This window comes from Vicugna pacos, chromosome X (assembly GCF_048564905.1).
Source record: "Vicugna pacos chromosome X, VicPac4, whole genome shotgun sequence".
In the NCBI taxonomy this organism is placed as follows: domain Eukaryota; kingdom Metazoa; phylum Chordata; class Mammalia; order Artiodactyla; family Camelidae; genus Vicugna; species Vicugna pacos.
In genome coordinates this window covers 5,024,232-5,046,017 of record NC_133023.1, presented here as the reverse complement: position 1 = coordinate 5,046,017, position 21,786 = coordinate 5,024,232, and the positions used below count along the sequence as shown (strand labels likewise).

General features: G+C 43.3%; 1 long non-coding RNA gene across 1 annotated transcript in view; it reads right to left on the bottom strand.

Moving 5' to 3' along the window:
- The window catches only part of LOC107034155 (uncharacterized), a 442,513-nt gene that overhangs the window by 142,053 nt on the left and 278,674 nt on the right, over positions 1-21,786 (bottom strand). Inside the window, exon 5 of the long non-coding RNA XR_012067473.1 lies at positions 10,643-10,757. This is a non-coding gene — a long non-coding RNA (uncharacterized lncRNA). The remainder of the gene's footprint in view (positions 1-10,642; positions 10,758-21,786) is intronic.

Here is a 21,786-nt window from a genome sequence, read left to right as displayed (position 1 = left end):
GTGCCAGAATCTGCCCATGTTCAGAAAAAGAGAAGGGGAGGAGAGAGAGAGTGGGAGGCAGTCAGCATCCCCTCATGTCAAACACAGAAGCTCATAAACTAATCAACAGACCTATCTAACTGCGGAACTGATGGAATAACCATGTGCCCTGCACTGTTTTAGATCCTTTCCCCTTTTATCCACTGACCTAATCGATTCAGCTGTTCAGCAACGACCAGCCCCTTGCCCTCAGAGGGAGGGGGCAGCTTTGGCCCCCTCCCTGGGAACTTCACTACCTCATGAGGCGGTACAGCAACAGCAAGCTGCAGATTCACGTCTGCCAGACACATGCACAGGTGCCCGTGAGCCAGCACAAACCCGTCAGACGACCTGTCCCAGCAGCCCAGGGGAAGCCCCACTTTCTGCTCTTAGGTTCTCTGAGGAGCACCCCTTTGCTTCAAACATGCACCTCCACCCAGACGTCACGGCCTCGGGGCAGAATTCCGCTGGGAAGCCGATGTCACAGAAACACCCATCTTCCTACCCAAGCACCGAATGCAGGCCTCGGGCGCCGTGCTGGCCAGGGGCAGGTGGGCCTGCACATGCTCTCTGGACCAGCGCCGTTCATTCCATGCCATGTGTATTTTCTATTGTTGTTTCTAACAGCGTTGATGTTATTTAACAAGTTAACTGGTACAACTTTCAACAGCGAAGCTTAGGTGCTAAGTAACCACCCCTGGACTGGGGACTCTTGATCGGGGACCTTCCTGTTGAAAGCCATCCCTGAACTGTGACTTCCTGATACAAGCCCTTCAGCTGTTAGCTACCGTCTCCTGCGGTGTATTGTGGGGAATATTTGCACACCCACAAGTATATCAACTGGATTGTAATTTTTTTTAACAGAAAATTACATGCAAAATAGGGCTTCACAATAAGACACAGCCCTAAGATACAAGTGGGAATTCTCTATTTCTACAAATAGGTGATTTAAGTAGCATTCGGAGTTGCCAGATCAAGACGGCAGAATAGGAGGACATGGAGCTCATCTCCTCCCACAGATACATCAAAAACGCACCTACTTGTGGAACAGTTATTGCACAGCACCTGCTGAACACTGGCAGACGATGTCATAAAACCAAAAATGCAAGAAAGTTCACCAGGTAACCAGGCAGGAGGATGAAAGGAGGGAAAAGGAACTGGGATGGGACCTGAGCCCCTAGGAGGGGGCTGCGAAAGAGGGAAGGTTCCCGCATCCTGGGGACTCCTTCACTGGCAGGTAGATCAGCCAGGACAGAAAGGGAGCCTCAGAGACTCAGAGGAGAATACAGCCACCAGTGCGCAGCAGGCAGAACAGGGCCAGACCAGCACAGGTGGTCCTGGCCACCTCGCTGCACTCCCTAGCCTGAGCAGCACGCCTGCTGTGCGTGCAGGGTCTGGGTGCTGAAATGTGGGTTTCAGAGGACAGACCTGGGGGAAGACCAAGGTCGTGTGCAGGCAGGAGGCCAGATGTGCCACTGAAGCCCCACTTATAATCCGAGTGCTCGAAGGGAGAGGTGGAGTGGCCACAGTGGCTACGCTCTCTGGGAGCTCACAGCAGGCGTGGGTTCTGGGAGCACTGACGCTCAGGCAGGCTGCCCACATGTGGAGGCCGAATCCAAGCCGATCCCCAGGGGCTGCATGACTGTGGAAGTGGAGCTGAAATCTGCGTGTCCTCGTGGCTCTGTGATTTGTAGGCTTGTGTGCTGCTGGTGAATTTGTAAACTCAGTGCCTGCGGGACATCCGACTGGATTACTGGTGTGTCCGTGGCTGAGGCAGGTGAGGGACAGGCTGTGAGAGTGCACGTGCACAGAGGTGCGGCTGGAGCGGCGGCTGACCCCACAGCCCCCATGACAGGTGCAAGCGCACGACCACGGCAGTGCTGACACCCGACCACGGGGTCCCACGCCAGTGGATCTGCACTAGTAGCTCTGCGAGCACAGCGGCTGAGGGACACCCAGGCCAGCTGCCTGAATTCCCAGGGCTGACGTGAAGCCAAGGGCAGCAACAGAAACGGTGCACTCTGTGAGCCCACACAACAGGTGACAGGCAACACCACAGAGCACACTTTCCAGGAGACAGGGGAATACGCAGGGGCTCCTCTCCAAGTGCGAGCACCCCAGTCCTATCCAGCTCCTATCACGGTTCAGAAATGGATCTGGGGGCCTCTACTCCAACAACAGGAGAGCAGACCTGGCGCAGGACAGGGCTATGACAACCACAGGGCACAGAGGTGGCTCCACTCAACGTCCAGTGCGGGCTCTTGTCACCACAACACCAACCACACCTCCTACCAAGGGGATAACAGCCAGCACACAAAGAGGAAAGGCGTGGCAGGCTCCCACGCTAGAAACAGCCCTTACACCAAAAATATTAGACTCACGGAGCCTACGCAGGGGGACATTCACATAAAAATAGCCCTTCAAGACCAGAGTAGATAACTGTTTCTCCTGAACTCACAAGGTCTGAGAAGTATAAGTAAAATGAAGAAGTAGAGGAAAGACTCCCAGATAAAAGACCAAGAGAATTCTCCTGAAAGAACAAAGAATGAAAGCCATCTCCAGTTTACCATTTCCCAAATTCAAAAAGGGGATAATGAAAATGCTGAAGGAATTAAGAAAGCTTATTGTAGAAATGAAGATTACTATCAAAAGGAAATAGAAACTATAAAGAGGAGCCAATTAAAATTAGAAAACTCATTTGCCCAGATAAAAACTCAGTTAAAGGCAATAAACAGCAAACTGAATTATGCAGAAGAACAAAAAAGTGATCTGGAAGGTAAAATAACGGAAATCACCCAATCAGAACAACAGACAGAAAGACCAATAAAAATAATGAAAGCACTATATGAGATCTATAGGATAATATAAAGTGCCCCAGTCTATGCATAATAGGGGTCCCAGAAGGAGAAGAAAGAGGTAAGAGGACTGAAAATGTATTGGAGGAAATTATGGCTGAAAAGTTCCCAAACCTGAAGAAGGAAAGAGGTATCCAGATAAAGGAAGCACAGAGGGTCTCAAACAAGATGAACCCAAACAGACCTACACCAAGACATTATAATTAAAATGGCAAAAGGTAAAGATAAAGAGGATTCTAAAGGCAGCAAGAGAAAAACAAAGCGTTCATTACAAGGGAACCTCCTTGAAGCTATCAGTTGATTTCTTTACAGAAACACTGCAGGCCAGAAGGGAGTAGCACAAGATATTAAAGTCCTGAAAGAGAAAGTCCTGCAACCTAAGATTCTCCACCCAGCAAGATTATTATTTACAATCAAAGGAGAAATATAGAATTTCTCAGACAAGCAAAAACTAAAAGAATACAGCAATACTAAGCTTCTTCCAAAAGAAATATTGAAAGGTCTTCTCTAAACAGCAAAGAAGTAAGAATCTATAAAAAAGAGAAAATCACAAGTGGAAAGTAGTAACCCAGTATACAGACCAAAAAAACACAAAAATTTTTGTGAAAGCAGTGGTGACTACAATGAAGTAAAAGGATAAACATCAAGATATAATAGGATATCAAAATCATAAAATGTGGGGGAGAAGAGTAAGAAAATGTTTTTTTTTTTTAGAATGTGTTTGAGTCTATAACGACCACCAGTCTAAAGCAAACAGATACAGTAATTGGTTAACACACCTGAAAAAGAAGGTAACCACAAATCACAACATACAACAGATTCACAAAAACCAAAAAGAAGAGAATACAACCATAGTAGAAAAGAAAACCAACAAACCACAAAAGGAAGAATGGACAGAAAAAGAAAGGAACAAAGAAGAAATACAAAATCAACTGGAAACCAAGGTTTAAAATGGCAATAAATACATATCTATCAATAATTACCTTAAATGTCAATGGACTAAATGCTCCAGTCAAAAGATAGAGTGTCAGATTGGATAACAAAACAAGAGCCCACAATATGCTGCCTTCAAGAGACTGACTTCAGGGCAAAGGACACACACATATTGAAAGTGAAGAAATGGAAAAAAATACTTCACGAAGATGGAAATGACAAGAAAGTAGGGGTAGCAATATTCTTATCTGACAAAATAGACTTTAAAACAAAGGCCATAAAGAAAGATAAAGAAGGACACTAAATAAATGATAAAAAGATCAATGTAAGAAGAGGATATTACACTGGCTAACATATATGCACCCCATAAAGGAGTATGTAAATCCATAAAGCAAATACAAACAGACATAAAGGCGGACACTGACAGAAATGTGGTAATAGTAGGAGACTTTTAACACCCTACTCACATCAATGGACAGATCTTCCAGACAGAAAATAAGACAACAAAGATTCTAAATAATCTAATAGAATGGTTAGATTTAATTAACATTTTCAGGATATTTCATCTAAAAATCCCAGAATACACACTGTTTTCAAGTGCACAGGAAACATTCTCTAGGCTTGACCACATATTCAGACATAAAACAAACTTCAAAAATTTTAAGAGGATAAAATTATTTCAAGCATCTTTTCTGACCACAATGGCATGAAACTAGAAATCCACTCACAGAAAGTTAAGTGGGGAAAAAAAAAAACAGTTACATGGAAACTGAACAACATGCTACTAAGAAACCAATGGATCATCAATGAAAACAAAGAGGAAATTAAAAAATACTTTCAGATAAATGACAATAAAAACACAGCCACACAAAATCTATAGGATGCAGTGTAGGAAAAGCAGTCTTAAGAGGGACATTCACAGTGATACAGGTTTTCCTCAAAAACCAAGTCTCAAATGAACAACCTAACCTATCACCTAAAAGCATTAGAAAAAAGAATAACAGCAAAATCTAAAGTCACCAGAAGGAAAAAATAATAAAGATCAGAAAGGAAATAAAATAGAGATTAAAAAATAATACAAAAAAAAATCAATACAACCAAGAGCTGGTCCTCTGAAAGGGCAAACAACATCCACAAACCTCTAGCCAGGTTCACCAAGAGGGAAACAGAGGACCCAAATAAACAAAATAAGAAGTGGAAGAGGAGAAATAACAACTGATACCATGGAAATACAAAAAACCGTACGAGAATACTATGAACAATTATATACCAACAAATTGGACAACCTAGAAGAAGCAGACAAGTTTTCAGAAACATACAGTCCATCAAGACTGAATCAAGAAGATAATCTGAACAGACTGATCACTAGTGGTGAAACAGAATCTGTAATAATAATGATAATAATAAAAAACCCCTGCAAACAAAAGTCCAGAATGAAATGGCTTCACTGAGGAATTCTACAAAACATGTAAAAGAAGAACTTATACCAATCCTTCTCAAACTTTTCCCAAAAAATGAAGAGGAGGGAACACCCCCAAAGCCATTCTATGCCACCATCACTCTGAGACCAAAACCAGACAAAGACAGTTCTCTCTCTCTCTCTCTCTCTCTCTCTCTCTCTCTCTCTATATATATATATATATATATATAGTCAATCCAACAATACATAAAAAAGATCATACACCATAATCAAGTGAGATTCATCCCAGGGTCACAAGGATGGTTCAACATATGCAAATCAATCAATGTGATATTCTACATCAACAACAAAAAAAGTCAAAAACCACACAGTTATTTCAACAGATGCAGAGAAAGCCTTTGATAAAATGTAACATCCATTCATGATCAAAATTCTCACCAAAATGGGTACAGAGGGAATATGTCTCAACATAATAAAAGCTATGTATGACAAAGCCACAGCCAACATAATACTCAATGGTGAAGAGCTGAAAGGCTTCCTGGTAAATTCAGAAACAAGACAAGGATGCTCTGTCACCACTTCTATTCAACATAGTATTAGAAGCCCTAGCCACAGAAATCAGAAAAGAGGAAAATAAAGTAGAAGAGATCCAAATTGGAAGATAAGAGGTATAATTGTCATTATATACAGATGGCATGATACTATATATAGAAAATTCTAAAGATTCCACACAAAAATTCCTAGAAATGATAAACCAATTCAGCAAGGTAGCAGGATACAAGATTAACAAGCAGAAATCTGTTGCATTTCTTTACAATGACAGTGAAATATTAGAAAATGAAAGTTAAAAAACAATCTCTTTTAAAATCACATCAAAAAAATAATAAAATACTAGGAATAAATCTAACCAAGGAGGTGAAAGACATATATGCTGAGAACTAGAAAACAGTGATAAAGGAAACTGAAGATGACTCTAAGAAATGGAAAGATATCTCATGTTCATGGAATGGAAGCATATTATGAAAATGGCCATACTACCCAAATAAATCTACAAATTTAATGTGATCACCCTCAATTATCCCCATCACATTAACACAGAACTAGAACAAATAATCCCAAAATTTATGTGAAACCATAAAAGACCCAGAATTGCTAAAGTAATCCTGAGGAAGAACAACAAAGCTGGAGACATAACCTCCCAGACTTCAGACAATTCTACAGAGTTACAGTAATCAAAGCAAAGTGGTACTGGCACCAAAACAGACATATGGATCAATGGAACAGAACAGGGAGTCCAGAAATAAACCTGCAGACCTCTGGTCAATTAATCTTATACAAAGGAGGCAAGAATATACGATGGAGAAAAGACAGTCTCTTCAGCAGTGGTGTTGGGAAAGCTGGACAGCCGTATGTAAATCAATGAAGTCAGAACACTTCCTCACACAATACAAATAAACTGCATATGGCTTAAAGATTTAAATATAAGACAGGACACCATAAAGCTCCTAGAGGAGAACATAGGGAAAACATTTTTGGACATAAATTGTACCAGTGTTTTCTTAGGTCAGTCTCCCAAGGCGACAGAAATGAAAGCAAAAATAAACAAATGGCACCTGATGAAATTTATAAGCTTTTACACAGCAAAGGAAACCAAAAACAAAATGAAAAGACAACCTATGGTCTGGGAGAAAACATGTGCAAACAATGCAACCAACAAGGGCTTAATTTTCAAAATATACAAACAGCTCATACAACTCAATAGCAAAAAAAAGAACAACCCCCCCTCCTCAAATGGTCAGAAGACCTAAACAGACATTTCTCCAAAGAAGACATATCAAGGTCAACAGGCACATGAAAAGACACTAAACATCACTAATTACTAGAGAAATGCAAATCCAAACTACACTGAGGTATCACCTCACACCAGTCAGAATGGCCATCTTTCAAAAATACATAAATGACAAATGCTGGAGAGGCTGTGGAGAAAAGGGAACCCTCCTACACTGCTTTGGGAATGCAGTTTGGTGCAGCCACTGTGGAAAATAGTATGGAGATTCCTCAAAAGACTAGGAATAGACTTACCATATGACCCAGCAATCCTACTGCTAGGCATATATCTGGAGAAAACTCTAATTCAGAAAGATACATGCACCCCAATGTTCATAGCAGCACTATTTACAATAGCTAAGACATGGAAGCAACCTAAGTGTGCACTGACAGATGACTGGATAAATAAGTTGTGGTATATTTATACAATGGAATACTACTCAGCAATAAAGAAGAATAAAATAATGCCATTTGCTGCAACACGGATGGACCTGGAGATCGTCATTCTAAATGAAGGCAGTCAGAGGAGATGGAAAGAGCATTTTTCAATCAAAAGATTATAATTGTTTCAACTATTAGGTGTTTTGTGGGGAAAAAAACAAATAACAATCAGTAATCAGAATTTGTTAAACTCTTGGAATACAGTATTCCATTTCTTACTTATTTTACAGCATTTCCCATCCAAGTCTATTCTGGGATTCCCATTGCTATGCTGGTTCTAAGAGCTGAACACTGGAAACAACAGAAATGTCATGGTTAAATACATGAGGACGTAACCATAAAATGGTGTGATTTTCCAGCTATAAAACAGAAGGAATCGCTAAAGACAAGGAAGGAGGGTGAGCAAAACATCTGAAGTAAAAATACTCTCAACAACAGTCCACATTTCAGGGGACAGGCAGGAGAGAGACACGGAGAGGGAAGCATCTTGACTTTTCAGTTTCCATCTTTTTACCATTTTGAACTTTCTTACAACATGTGTGCTACAATGTTTTCAGGTTTCTTTTTAATCCATAATATATTATGACTTTTCCTTCTGTGTTAATCATTTTAGGAGATTTTTCTTTTAAACTGCACTAGAGACGTTTTCCCCCAGACATGTATAATTGTGTCAAGGGCAAGCATGAAAAGAATTTAAGGTAATGTTTAAATATTTAATCCAAGACTAATGGTTGTGGTCAGGACAAAAGGGGAGGGGGAGAGATCGACAGCAAAAAAGAGACTGATGCATGTGAGTTGAGGGGAAAATCACTCATGGAGGCACTGAGACTTCAAACTGGGTGGAATTCCAGGAGAAAAACGTAGTTACCACATGAAAACATCTAAAAAAGTAGTGTATCTTTCCTACGGTTCTGTGAGGGAAGAGACAAAGAGCACTTTTCTAATAGGATTAAAACGGCCTGAGAGGGTTTTAGCAATTGCCCCTAATTTTACCAGCCTGGGACCTGCCATTCAACTTGCCCTAACGCCCACAGGCACCTCTGAAGTCAGTCAACACGGACACGCACCCTCCTACCCCCGACCCCGATCCCAGCATCAGTACAACCAGGTGTGCAAGCCACGGTCCCCAGGAGGAACAGGTTTTCCTCTCACACACACAGCTGAAATGCCACAGCCTTAAGAGACCTGCAGCCCTGCTCTCCCAAACACGCTTCAGACCCAAGTTCTCAGTACAGACGTCCAATGACAGCCGTCTCACCAAGTAGAATTACAAGAGCTTAAAGCAGCAGCATTTGCTAGAACACTGACGGAAAATCGAACCCAGATTTAAACTTCACTAGGAAGTTTAAATTAGGATGATTCCCTAATAATTTGTTCTCATGCGGCCCCAGGCTGTGTGCAAAACTGAAAATAAAGAACACAAGATCAAGTCGCCCCCGGGCTCAGTTTAACTGCATCCTCGGTTATGTTCCAATTCCTAAATTGTTGTTAGCAAATTAGGTAATGCGTCTGTCTCTGTCAGCGGAGGACTCGGCCACAGTCAACGCCCTCATGAGGAAGGTCATCTAGTGATGAGGGCCTCTCACCAGACAGCAGAGGTGTCTAAAGCTCCCCTGGTTCGGCTAATGCCTCGAGGAATTTTAAAGCTATCTCTTCAATAAGGAACATCAAATACTTCAACAGACAATGGGTTTTTCCCTCTCATTTACTGAGGCAGATAAATCACCTTGAAAGGAACCGGGCCTGGTTACCTCATTATTTCTAATATGTTTGCAGAGAGGGAAAAAACCACAGCCTTCCAAACAGACACTTCCTCTACTTCTGCACGAGAAGGAAGGGTCACAATTCAGAGATCCCGCGTCCTGGGGCCTTGAGGGCTACTGGTGTCAAAGTCTGTGTTCCCTTCACGACTGATGCCCCTGGCGGGACAGGGTGGACTCGCTGGGTGTCAAGCGACCTTTCAATTTCTTTCCTTGCGCATGTTAGGAAATGCAGACAACAGAATGAACGCAGGAGTACAGTTTAAATAGCCACAACCTTTCTTTCTTTCTTTTTTTCTTTTCGTATTTGATTGAATGTAGTTTTGAACAACAAATACTGACATTGCGCTCGCTCACAGGAGTAAAAACGACTCTCTGGATTAGTGATTCTCAAAATGCAGCACCTGTATCACCTGGGGACCTTCCGCAAATGGAAATTACTGTGCCTGATGGAGACTGACCTACGGAATCAGGAATTCAGGGTGGGGCCCAGCTCTCCTGGTCAGCAGAGCCTCTACGTGGGTCTGGTGTGCAGTGAGGGGTCGGAGCCGCTGCCCCGCGTGCTAACCACGATTGGCAGCATTCTTTGAACAAGAACCCTCCACTGTAGTGTATCTGCAGTGACAGACAAGACCACGTTGGTATTCATATGGCATAGTTAACTCATTTTCTCTTACAAAAACTTCTGTTTTCCAATCACGGTTAACGGACTGACTGACTTTGAAGTGGAGATATGCTTGCGGTTACCTAGTAACACCAACGTGTGAGCGTCTACACAACCTTCTCTGCTTTGGAGGCTTGTCTGAAGAACTCACAAAATGGGTCTTCAGCTAAAAAGGCTGGCACTGCCTCGGGAAAACAGCGCGTGGTGTCTGTTGAAGGGGGTACACAGGACGTGTACATAAGCCATGCTAAATGCTGGGCATCGATCACGTACACCTCAAAAGGCCTGTGACACGGGTCCTCGTGTTACCTGCCTCAGACACAGAACAACCCATCTTCCAAGAGGTTGACTGTCTCACACTGGGCACATGGCCTCCAAATCCGGTCTCAGATGCCAGGCTGTAAAGGCCATGCCTTTCCCCTCATTCATGAGCAGACTGACCCTCATGTTCTTTTTAGTTAACAGGTGACAATTCTTTTTAACCTCCCTTGAACTCTTTTGCCAAAAACAGGCTTTACTGTCCATTTTCCAATTGAAAGCTGTGAAGCTAAACCACTCTGGCCAGAATCAAAACCCAGCACCATGGCAGTCATCCACGGTTCGATTATGTGTGGGAAGAGGAGACTGTCAGCTAGGACAGAGGACCTGGGGGGTGACAACAGACTGGGAGAGCAGCCTCCCTCACGTGCGATCGGGACAGTATTTCTAGACCCACGTCACTCACCTTTCGCTCTTCCAAGCACGGTTCCGCCCCAAAAGTGGCTCTAGTTAGAGGTGGTGTCCACTCGAAGCTGTCACTTGTCATAAATCGTCAGCCAGCACACCTTTGTCTCCAAGACCTACCAGTAAAAAGAGAGACATTACATGTATTGTGGAAGGATGAAAAGGCACTCAAGAATTATAATAGTTAGTAAAGAGTTAAATGGGTTCAAACGGTGGAATGCAAGACTCTTGTAGACACACTGAATTCCACGGCTGACATTTAAACTTTTGGAGAGTTTATATTTAAACTATATAGTATAAAGGAACACAGGTTATGTTTCAGCTAGCATGTGTCTGCGTGCACGTGTGTGTGTGTGTGTGTGTTTTGTGCAAGAGGAGATCCAGCCAAAACATACACCCCCAGGAACAGTGGGCTTTTGTGTCTCGTGTTCGCGGTATGCTCAAAGACGCTTGAGTGCCTGCTTTCCACTTCATCTGCGTGGATTTCATTTTTCTGGATTTAACAGCAATTCCTACGGCCTGGGAAGGGTTTCCTGGCGAGGTGGGTCGGGGCCATCTGTACGTTTCACCTGGACTGTTCCATCCTCACCTCGACTGTTCCATCCTCACCTCACGCAGTCTACCCCCCTGCCCTGAGAAAAGAGTAAACCCATTAAAATGTAAGTCAGATCTTATCCCCTCTCTGCTCAGATCCTCCCAGTGACTTCTAGCTAGTTCAGTGGGAACAGAGGGGCCCCCAGCCCGGCCCAGTCTGGCCCTCCACACCCCACCTTGTTCTCGCCACCATCCTGACTTGTCTACTTCCTGGAAAACTTCACATTGCTCAGCCCCCACTCCCCTAACCTTCAGGACCCTCTAACCAGCTGCTTCTATTTCTACAGCTCTCCTCACTACCAGATACACCACATCTTCATTTGTCCGTTCCTGCCCCCACAATGAAGTATCTAGAACCCCGGACTTGCCGGGGAGCATGGTGAACAGGGCCATGCCCATCCCAGGCTCTCAGTCAGTATCTGTGCCACGAGTGAACAGCCAGCGAGACACAGACCAGCCAGGAGGGAACCTCAGTAGACAAACCACACAAATCCCACCCATGTGGTCCCCCTAGAAGGGTGGCCCACAGACTCCAGCATGTATCTCCCTGAAGCTGGTTCTCATGAGGAGCAGATTAAACACTTCCTGCCTATTCATCCCTGGCAGGAGGGACACAGCCCTTCCCCGAAGGGCTGGCCCATGTCCAACAGCAAACACACCTGCCATCTTAACTTCCTGTCCCAGGTTATAGTTTCCATAACTACCTCCCCTCCTCCCTCCTGGTCCTCAAATCTCTAGTAATACAACCTGCACGGCTGAGATGGAGGGGGCAAGGTGCCTTCATGAGACCTTCAACCTCTACTTCACATTCTGCAAAGTCTTTTCATCTTTCCTCGCCTGTGACTAGGTATGGCCTGTACTCACCGGCAGGAGCTAAGACGTTGAACTGTCACCAGGAATTTGAGAAAGAAATGTATTTCCCATGTTTTCTTTGGCATGGGTCACAGCACAGTTTCAAGCAACTTTCTTTACATTACATGAATTACATGATTTCACAATCCTAAGAGGCTCTAAGTTTATCTAAAGAACGGTGTCCACAGACAATGAGAGAATGGCCAAGGGCATCGAGTGTGGGACTGAGAGTAAAGGCTGAAAAGGACATTTGAAGTATGTACAGTTATGCACAGTCATCTGATTAAAATTCAGTGCCCTGAACAATGGACTTGCTGCTAATTATTTTATTTCTGGTTTGAAAATAGATTGAGGAAGCAATCTGAAGTTCTGGCAACACATTCTCCTGCCCAGAACTATGAACTGGTCTAAGCAATTTTGATACAAAAGTGACTTAAGAAGAGTGACATAAGGATGTTTCGACCTCACTGAAGTACGCTGGGGGTGTCCTCTCACCTCCGTGAGTCTCACTGGCCTCATCTACAAGAGGAACCCTTGACTGGCTGCCGCTCCCTTGCATATGTACTTCCACTTTATTGTGCATCCACCAAGCCCCGGGCCTCAGTGCAAGAACCATCCTGTCTAAGCCAGTTTCACACAAGTTTCAGAAGGTCTCCTGTGACCATGGGACAGGTACCCCTTTACAGATCACTCCATCAGAAGGAAAAGCAAATTCTCAGCCAACAAGCCAGGACAGCTGCACACCCACGAAGTCAGCTGTAAACTGCACGGCAAAATGGGTCACACAACGACATTAAGCCATGGGCTTAACAACATTGTTAAAACCACGTTTTACCCATGGTGTATTGAACTTTTTGGATTTTGACTCCAGCATTTCAAACAGAAGGGACCTCCTCCTGTACATTTCCTTCCGAAATCACTGATGGTCCCTGATGGTCACTGAATGTTCACCAGAGCCGCCTGCTGAAAACTTCACTGAGCTTTGCAACACCCGTCAGCTTCCGAGCTGCTTGGTGAGTCTTGCCAAAGCAAGCAGTGATTTAATACATCATTAACAAATGAAGTATTTTCCAAAAGAGGGATTTCACTTCAGTGCTCTCTCAGAGTGGGGGTTTCCCTTTGCTAATACAAAATCATCCCACACAATGCAGCGTATGCCCCATGAGACACAGAAAGCCAGCCAGCTCCCTCAGCGACGCACTTTCAGATGCCAGCTTCCCTCTGCCCATAGTGGATGCTTCCCTCACCCACCAGCAGAGCCTTCTCTGCGAGGAAACCTGCCTGCACACCTCATCTGACACTTAACTTTGTTGTTAACATGACAGAGGCTGTAATCACTTATCTAACTGATGACGAAAAAGAAAAACCTTTCGGTCAGAAGTTACCTTAAGGCTATGGTGATGAGGTAAAATTATGATATCTGAACACACGATGTCTCTGGGGATAATTTCTCCTATAAAACACACCCCTGCTCCTTTATGCGCCTCAAAAGCTGTGGTTCTTTTCTCGACGAAGGAAGAGTTTGCTCCTTCCTCACCTTGGGTGCATGTGGCAATACCCAGAGAAAGTTTCTGTTGCCAAAACGGGGCAATGAAAATGCTCCTGGCATCTCGGGAGTAGCGGCTGAGGATGCTGCTTACCATCCTCTACTGGACTGGGCAGCCCCAGCACAGCAGGTTTATCCGGCCCCAGGCGTCACCAGGGCCCACGTTCTGAATGCCTCAGTAAAGCAGAGAAAGACAAAATTCGCCTTTCAGTAAAGCTTTTGGTGGCTTATTCCATCAGTACTTTTTTTTTAGTATCTTAGATCTTCTCAATTATTCTATAACTTCGTATTTTCAGTAGTCAAGTTGGCATCTAACAAGCTCCAGCCCAAATCCCAGGCCTGGTAGTGGGGTGCCTGCCTTGCTGATGCTGATCAACACGCTGACATTGATGGCGAGTCCACTGCCATGACTAAAGCTCTGCTTCTAGGAAAATTAACACCTCCTGCTCCAGCACTGGTCGAAACATCCGTCCCTTGTCTGAGTGAACTCATATCTACTGCACGGCCTCATGGATGAGTGGCGATCCAACCACAGATAAATGAGCCAATGAAAGAGCACTCCTTTTATTTTTAATCATTCTACTTTCTGCTAACGACAGTAAGTCACTTGGCTTGGACCTGAGCCTGAAACTCTAACGTCACGTGCTACGGTCCTCTAAAAATGCAAACGTAAGACAAGGTTATTTTTACTTGTTGAAGGAAGGAAGGAACACTTCCTCAGACTGCACTCTTAGGGCATTTCTCTCTTCTGTTATTTGAGTGGGGTCATAATTCCTGAGGGAACAAGTCACGATATTGCATTTTTGTTGAATGTCCGCTGCACTTTCTGAGAATTAGTAAACTGTACTGAAGGTTTCTTCCTGCTACGAAAGCAGCTCCTGTTCACTGACTGCATGAAATCAAGCTTAGAAAAAAATGAAAAAGACAAAATGGAATTGATTTCTACAAACTTCCAGCAATCAATTTGTTTTCCTGTTTCAAACCAGAGTTCCTACCTTTTTCATTTTCACATTCTCTCACTCTGTCGCTCTCCCCCTAATTGGAAGAAAAGCCTGGCAGTCTTCAGGATTCCTGTAATACTTAGCATCTCATCGTGGGGAAGGTTAATTACTCTTCTGTCACTCAGTTTAGCTCTTCATATTCCTAAGCCTTCACTGAAGTCTCTTTCACAAACCGTCACAGGGAAGCTAAGGCAGGAAGTGTGACGTTATTCACATCACCCCTCTGCTGAGGCCCGTGACGGCAGTGACAGAGCTGAGAATGAACATGGATACTGGAGCACTCAGCTGCACAAGGTATGTTTCAAGCATCATTTCTGGAAGATTGCTTGGGAGGGCAATTTTCTGTTGTCATAAAGTTGCAAAGTTTATTTCAAAGCAAATACATCCACTCAGCTTTTTCTTCTTTGGCTTCATTATGTATAAATGGAAGGAGAATCACCTGTGCTAGCTTCCAACTTCCCTATTTATACCCCATTTGTTTGCAAAACTTTTCATGAAAGTTACTCTTCCAGTAAGATCCTCACTTTATCTTTTTTTAAAAACATTTTTATTCTAAATAATTTTAAAATAGAAAAGAAATGTTTCTGAAATTCTCATTGTAGGATACAACTTTCTTGGTAAAGAAGCATTTTATTCACCAAATATTTTTATGCTAAATTGTTAGCCATGAATGGATATTGAACTCATCAGTGAAGATGAATGAACAGAGGTCAATCAGCAGAATTGATTCTTAGTTACTGATCTGATTGCAGGATTACATGAATCACACGTGAGTGAGTGTTCTTGTCTGTTCTAATACCATGAACAGTCCTCTGGGGAGAGCCGTGAGACTGGTTCATTTTTGGACTTTCTTCCCTTCACCTGATGGACAGCCAATCATGCAGTCTGCTTTTCTCTCGTTCTAACTGGGAAAGTTAGCTCTGGTCTGGTTTCTCCAGCGGAGCGACAGGGCCTGAGAATGGCCTGACTTCTCCTCTGTCCCAGACAACTTCTCATGGGGAGGGGCGGACACGCCAAGCTGAGACGGGACACTGAGGGTAGACTATCGGAAACGGAAGAGGTGTGGAGAGAAAGACACAAAGTTTCTATTTTAATTCAAGAACATAACTGCGTTTTGTAAGCTATGGTGGGCATTATCAAATACCAGATTTCAGACGATTTCAAATGAGTCTGAGATACATTCACCCATGCTGTTGGCCCCGCCTCACCTGTAAGGTTTCCTCTCCCACTGTGTCCCTAGACGTTTTAGCTTCAAATACCTGTAGTTCAGCAGTTCTTTTAAAAGCATCACTCCAGCTCCCTTGTCTATAGTAAACTTTTAAAAAATGCATTTAATAACTATACTTAAAAAGCACGATCCTTAAAAAATATTTCTCTCTTGCTGTCCAGCATACCTGGTATCCACACACCAAGAACTCTGGAAAGATGTTCTCTGAACATCAGCACAGACTGTGTCCAAGGGTAAATGTGGGCAAGTCATTGCAATGTTTCATTTCTCCAGGACTTTAAAATCCACAGAACCGCACAGTTATTTTCATAATTTACTTAAGTTGATATTTTGCTTGACTTTTTTCAATTGCATATTTTTATGTAGGGGAGAGCTCTGCACTTAAACCTTTAAAGTGGCACATCTTTTACTGTGGAACAGGGCCAGACTCCTAGAAACAGAATCATAAGGCAAACACAAGAATCCCTTTAAGGTGCAGGACACGTGTCGTGTGTTTTCCAGGCTGCGCCTTCCTCGTGACCCTCCTCTCTCGTTTCTTCAAGAGCTGCTGATATAACCTCTCTTCTAAAATAATAATGCTGTTTGCATCAAAGGACAAAACATGCAAACTATAGGCTTCTTTCACACTCTGCTTTTAAAAAGGTCAGATGCAATCTGGCCACCAGGATCTGGAAAAACAGCGAACTGAGTAAAAGCATGATGCTTTCAGACGCTCTTGCCTAGGCTGATGTTTGCATCTCAGCTGTGGTCCCCAAGCCCCACCTGCACTGCTTCATCACCCTTCCAAAAGATGGAAACATGCTGAGGTCATGCTGTTCTGAATCAAAACTATTGAAAATACACACATACCGAACTGACCAATGATCCACCAAACGTTCCCTCTTAATGTATCATAAAACCAAAGTCCTACTCAAACAGTGTAGTAGTGTACCCTCTGCCCAAACCCCTACCTTGTTTTATGTAAAAAGCTAATCACAAAACATCCAGACAATCATTTTTGGTATTGTGCAAACAAAAGCAATCCCTACAAAGAGTTTTTTAAGTAAATCGTGTAAATGTTCGCAACTAATCAGAATAAATACAACTATTTTCCAATCAGTATATTTTCAATAAAACCCACATTTTATATTTAATTTATTTTATAGTTATATATGCACACAACTTGTACATGGAGATATCTCAGAGGATCATATTGAAATGACCTATTTGTGAAGTGACAGATCAGTTACATTAACACGCCATTTTTTGGAGTCCACTGGTTCTCTCTAAATGTAGAGTTATGCTAACTTGCTATGAAGTTCACTAAGAATTACATTCTAAACTACTTTAAATATTATTGGCATGTGTACATATTAAAGCCCAAACAGCCCCCAAAACTGACACATTTCAGTATCACAGAGCAAAGTGGCTATGAACCAGGAGATATTAGAGCATCAAATAGTTTCCAACACCACAAAACCTCACGTGTCTGTATCTGGACTTGCTGTCTAATATTTAAACTGGCTAGAAATCCAGTAAGATTTGAATGAACAGCTTCCATCATGTTTTTTTCTTTTTAATCTACAACCTTTACTGAGTCATCATGGTCACTGAGCACTGTACTCAGTGGAATCTCAAACTGGAAGGGCTTGGAGGCGGACATCTGAACATCTTAGGAAAAATCTCACTTCATCAGGAGAGTTCCTAAGGTTTTCTCTTTCAGCCCACCCTTTCTTTCATCTTAGTCTTGTTTAAAAGATTTAAATCTTTTTAGACTGATGAGGAAGGCGGTTCAAGCCAAGAAAGAGTGGGTGGGAATTCAAAGCCTTAAGCTGCAACTAGAGTGCAAATGCTATTCTAACATAATTTGAACCTGACTGAACTGCCCGATTTCAACCGTCCTCGAGCAAAAACAGGAAGTCTGAACCTCAGCCAGAGAGAGATTCCCTGAATTCCAAGTGGAAATAGAGTATTTCTCCCTTCCTTGAAGTTGTATTGGGCCCAAACGTGTAGCCTAGAAAATAGTAATTAAATGTCATTTTTGGACCAACTGATGAATTAGTTTTGAAGTACCTACTATAAAAATAAAAGGAAAAATTACTCTCCTGTAAAAGGACACAAAATCATATTGTCTTTTGGCTCAAAATTTTCTTCACATTTTATTGAAGTCTCTCTTCTTTCTTGAAATAAAAATTTCTGTTGCTTTGGTTCCAGAAGAAAACACGAGTGTGCTCTCATCTTTGGCGCCACAGCAGACAGTAACGGCCATGCTACCAGGATTGCAGCCCCCCAGAATCGGCCTCTTGACTTTTGATTAAGAAATGAACAAAATAACAGATAGAGCCCTGCTTTTCCTTCTTGAATACTGGACACAATTCTGACCGTTTTACTCAACCTTCATTTTTGGCGCCAACGCCTTGAATTTCGAGTATAAAGCATACTAGATCGGCTATAATCCAAAAAGAAAAACCGTAACGAGCACTGATGGGAATGCAGAGAAATCAGAGCCCCCATACGTGGCTGGTGGGAGGGAAAAACTGTGCAGCCACTTTGGACAATAGTGGCTGTACAATTTTTCTCTCCCACCAGCAATAGTTTGGCAGTTTCTCTGTAAGGTAAATCCAAACGTATCATGTCACCCAGCAATTCAACTCCTGAGTATCTACCCAAGAGAAATGAAAACATGTCTCCACAGACTTGCATTCCATTGTTCACAGTGGCATCATTTCTAGCAGCCAAACAAACAGAAACAATCCAAATGCCCATCACCTGACAAATAGATAAATAAAACATGGTACACCATGCATGGACCACTGCAGCAGGCTGGGTCCCACAGGCGATGGAAATCATATAGTAATAACTTAAAGGGGTAAAGAATTATAACCTGTGATGAACAGGTAACTAACTATAAGATATATGGTAATGATAGATGGTACACTTGGCCTCAGGGAGAGGGTCTAAGAAAGGACAAAGTAGAACAGCGTCTAGCAACTTTATAAGAAAAGAACAAACAACCCAATCCAAAAACAAGCAGAAAGACATAAACAAGCCATTCTCCAATGAAGACATACAAATGCCCAATAGGCACATGAAAAAAATGCTCAGTATCACTAATTATCAGAGAATTGCAAATCAAAACTACAATAAAATCACCTCTCACCAGTCAGAATGGCCATCACTACAAAGTCCATAAACGATAGTGCTGGAGAGGGTGTGGAGAAAAGGGAGCCCTCCTACACTGTCGGTAGGAATGGAGTTTGGTGCAGCCATTATGGAAAACAGTATGGAGATCCTCAAAAAACCAGACTTACCGTATGACCCAGCAATCCCAATGCTGGGCATATATCCAGAGGGACTCTTAACTCAAAAAGATACATGCACCCCAACGTTCATAGCAGCACTATTTACAACAGCCAAGGGCTGGGCAGACGCAGGGCACACCCGGAACATGGATGAAGGAGCAGGTGATCAGCAACCAGCAGGTAAGGGCAAGCTGTGCACTGGTGTCCCCAGGGAGGGGCCCCCTGGGGAGCCTGCAGAGGGCTAAGTTGCGTGTGGACCTGGCCTCTGCATTGAGAGGGCTGGAGAAAGACTATTGCCGGAGCCGGGTGTCAGGGCTGCTGGGTGTGGAGTCCACGGCTGGGGCTGGCTCCCCCTGAAGTGCTCACCACACTTCCGATCTCCCCACCCACCTGCCCCAGAAGTTGAGGGGCTTCCTCCTCCTGCAATGTCCTTCCAGTGACCTCTACCGAGAAAACCTTACCAGGTGCTCATATTCAACGGAGAGATGCTCACAGGGATTCCACAGTTTATGACAGAACATGTATTGACGGGTGCACTGGGAGCTGAGAGGCAATGAACCAATAGCTAACAATAACTCCATCAAACAAGAGGAAGCAGTGGAGGGCTGGTACTCCCCACAATACGGATGAAATGCAAAAACATTCAGCTAGGTGAAAGAAGGCTGCCACCAAAAAAACATACAGCATGACCCCGTTTACATAAAATGTCCACAACAGGCCAATGCATAGAAACAGAGGTGAGTGTTTGCCAGAGGCTGCAGGGATGGAGATGGGGGAGTGACTGCTAAGGGGTACAGGGTTTCTTTTAGGGATGATGGAAATATTCTAAAATTAGATTATGATGAAGGATGCATAATTCTGTACATATTCTAAAAAAATTGAAATGCACACTTTACAGCAGGTGAATTTAATGGTATGTAAATACATCTCAATAGCACTATTAAAGAAATACAACTATACAATTGAGAAAAAATCTTTGATGAGACCTAGCCTCATCTGGGTTAACCACACTGTGTTCTGATTAACCCAAAGGGAGGGCTGGACATGAAAACATGAAAAAAAATTTTAATTAGTGTCTGGAATCCTTTGTGAGTTACTCCTGGATAATTAAAATGATTTTAAGAATCATTGTTCACATGCTTGCAATGTGGCTAAATTCCAATTGTAATCCTGCTCAATCTTTTTTTTTCCCTCTGCTGTTACCTCTTTTTAATAAATACATATTTACATTACACAAAATTTTAGATTCCTCATATTGATTTGCATTAAATTATCTTCATTTTGTGTGAATTCTTCCCTATAAGCTAGTAATACACACTACAGATAGGAGAGCCCTGACCTTCTCACTTGCTTTTAGAGTGTCCACGAGGTAGGAGGGCTTGGCAAACAGAGAGATGAGAGTGACGAGAACGAGGTCTTGCCTCTAATCCACCCTTCACCACTTGGTTGCGAATTTAGTCTCTGCATTGTGTCCGGTTGACAGAAAACATGCTTTGTGTTTACTGACAGCTAGAAGGGGTCACTTCTGGGAAGAGGGGGGTTAGCTGTAACTAATAAAAACTAACGTACAGAAGAGGCTGCCTGATCCAATGCCACATTTCAACAAATCCAAGTCTAAGGGGACTCACATGTCCCGGCGTGAGCAGTCTACATTCTGCAACAGTGTGGCTGGACACCCAGGGGAAAAGGACAGGGACAGACAGACTGTAAATCACACCTGTTATATATTATCCAGTTTCCATATTTAATTCCTGGCATCAAACCTCTGTCTTGCCACACAGAATTGATGGAGGTCTGCTGCTAATTCCCATAACGGATTTCTTCATTTTGCAGAAGTAGCTTACTAGAGTGACCTATAACCATCTGAAGTCATTCTCTTTGGTTTTCTAATCACTGCAGAGACATCGGCTGCTGATTTACTCAATAAAGAGCAGATCAGGAAGGGAGGTGAGACCGCACACAGCTCCAAAAGCCATTCACCAACTATGAGTCAAGCAGAGAGGAGGGTAATTAGTGCGCACTCCACGTGTGAGGCTGTCTCCCACGGAGCGCACATGCGGGGGGCGAGTGCTGCTGAGGGACCAGCTCTGTCCTCGGTCAGAGCCACACCACGTCCAGAGCTCATCTACGTCTTCCGGGCCACAGTTGGGCCACTTTATTTCCTCTCTCTGTCTCTGGAGCCAACAAAAGTTCTTATTCATGGAATTTCGCCAGAAAAAGAAAAATGATGAAGAAATTTGAATCTACATCTCTTCACTCATCAGTGGGGGAAGAACAGGAAGGTTCTTCCCCTTCTTTTAGGCAATCAGATGAGTGATACTGGAAAGTGAGCATGGACTCCTTGTCTCGAGTGCCCAGAGGTCGGCACAGAGTAAGAAAAACTGAGATTTGAGAAAGACACATAAAAAACAAACAAAACAAAACAAAAAAACCTAGCCGTCTACAAAGAAGATGATGTGAGAACGCACCTGGCAACTCAGGAATTCTGGGTGTGACTGTGCTGACTTGAGCAGAAGGGAAGGACCACCAGGACCCTGCTCGGCTTTGTCACAGCAGAGGGCTGCTCATTATAAATTACGGAAACACCCAGAGTAGACTGAGAAGGAGGAGACCTGTAATTTAGCTGTTATTCTGGCACCAGAA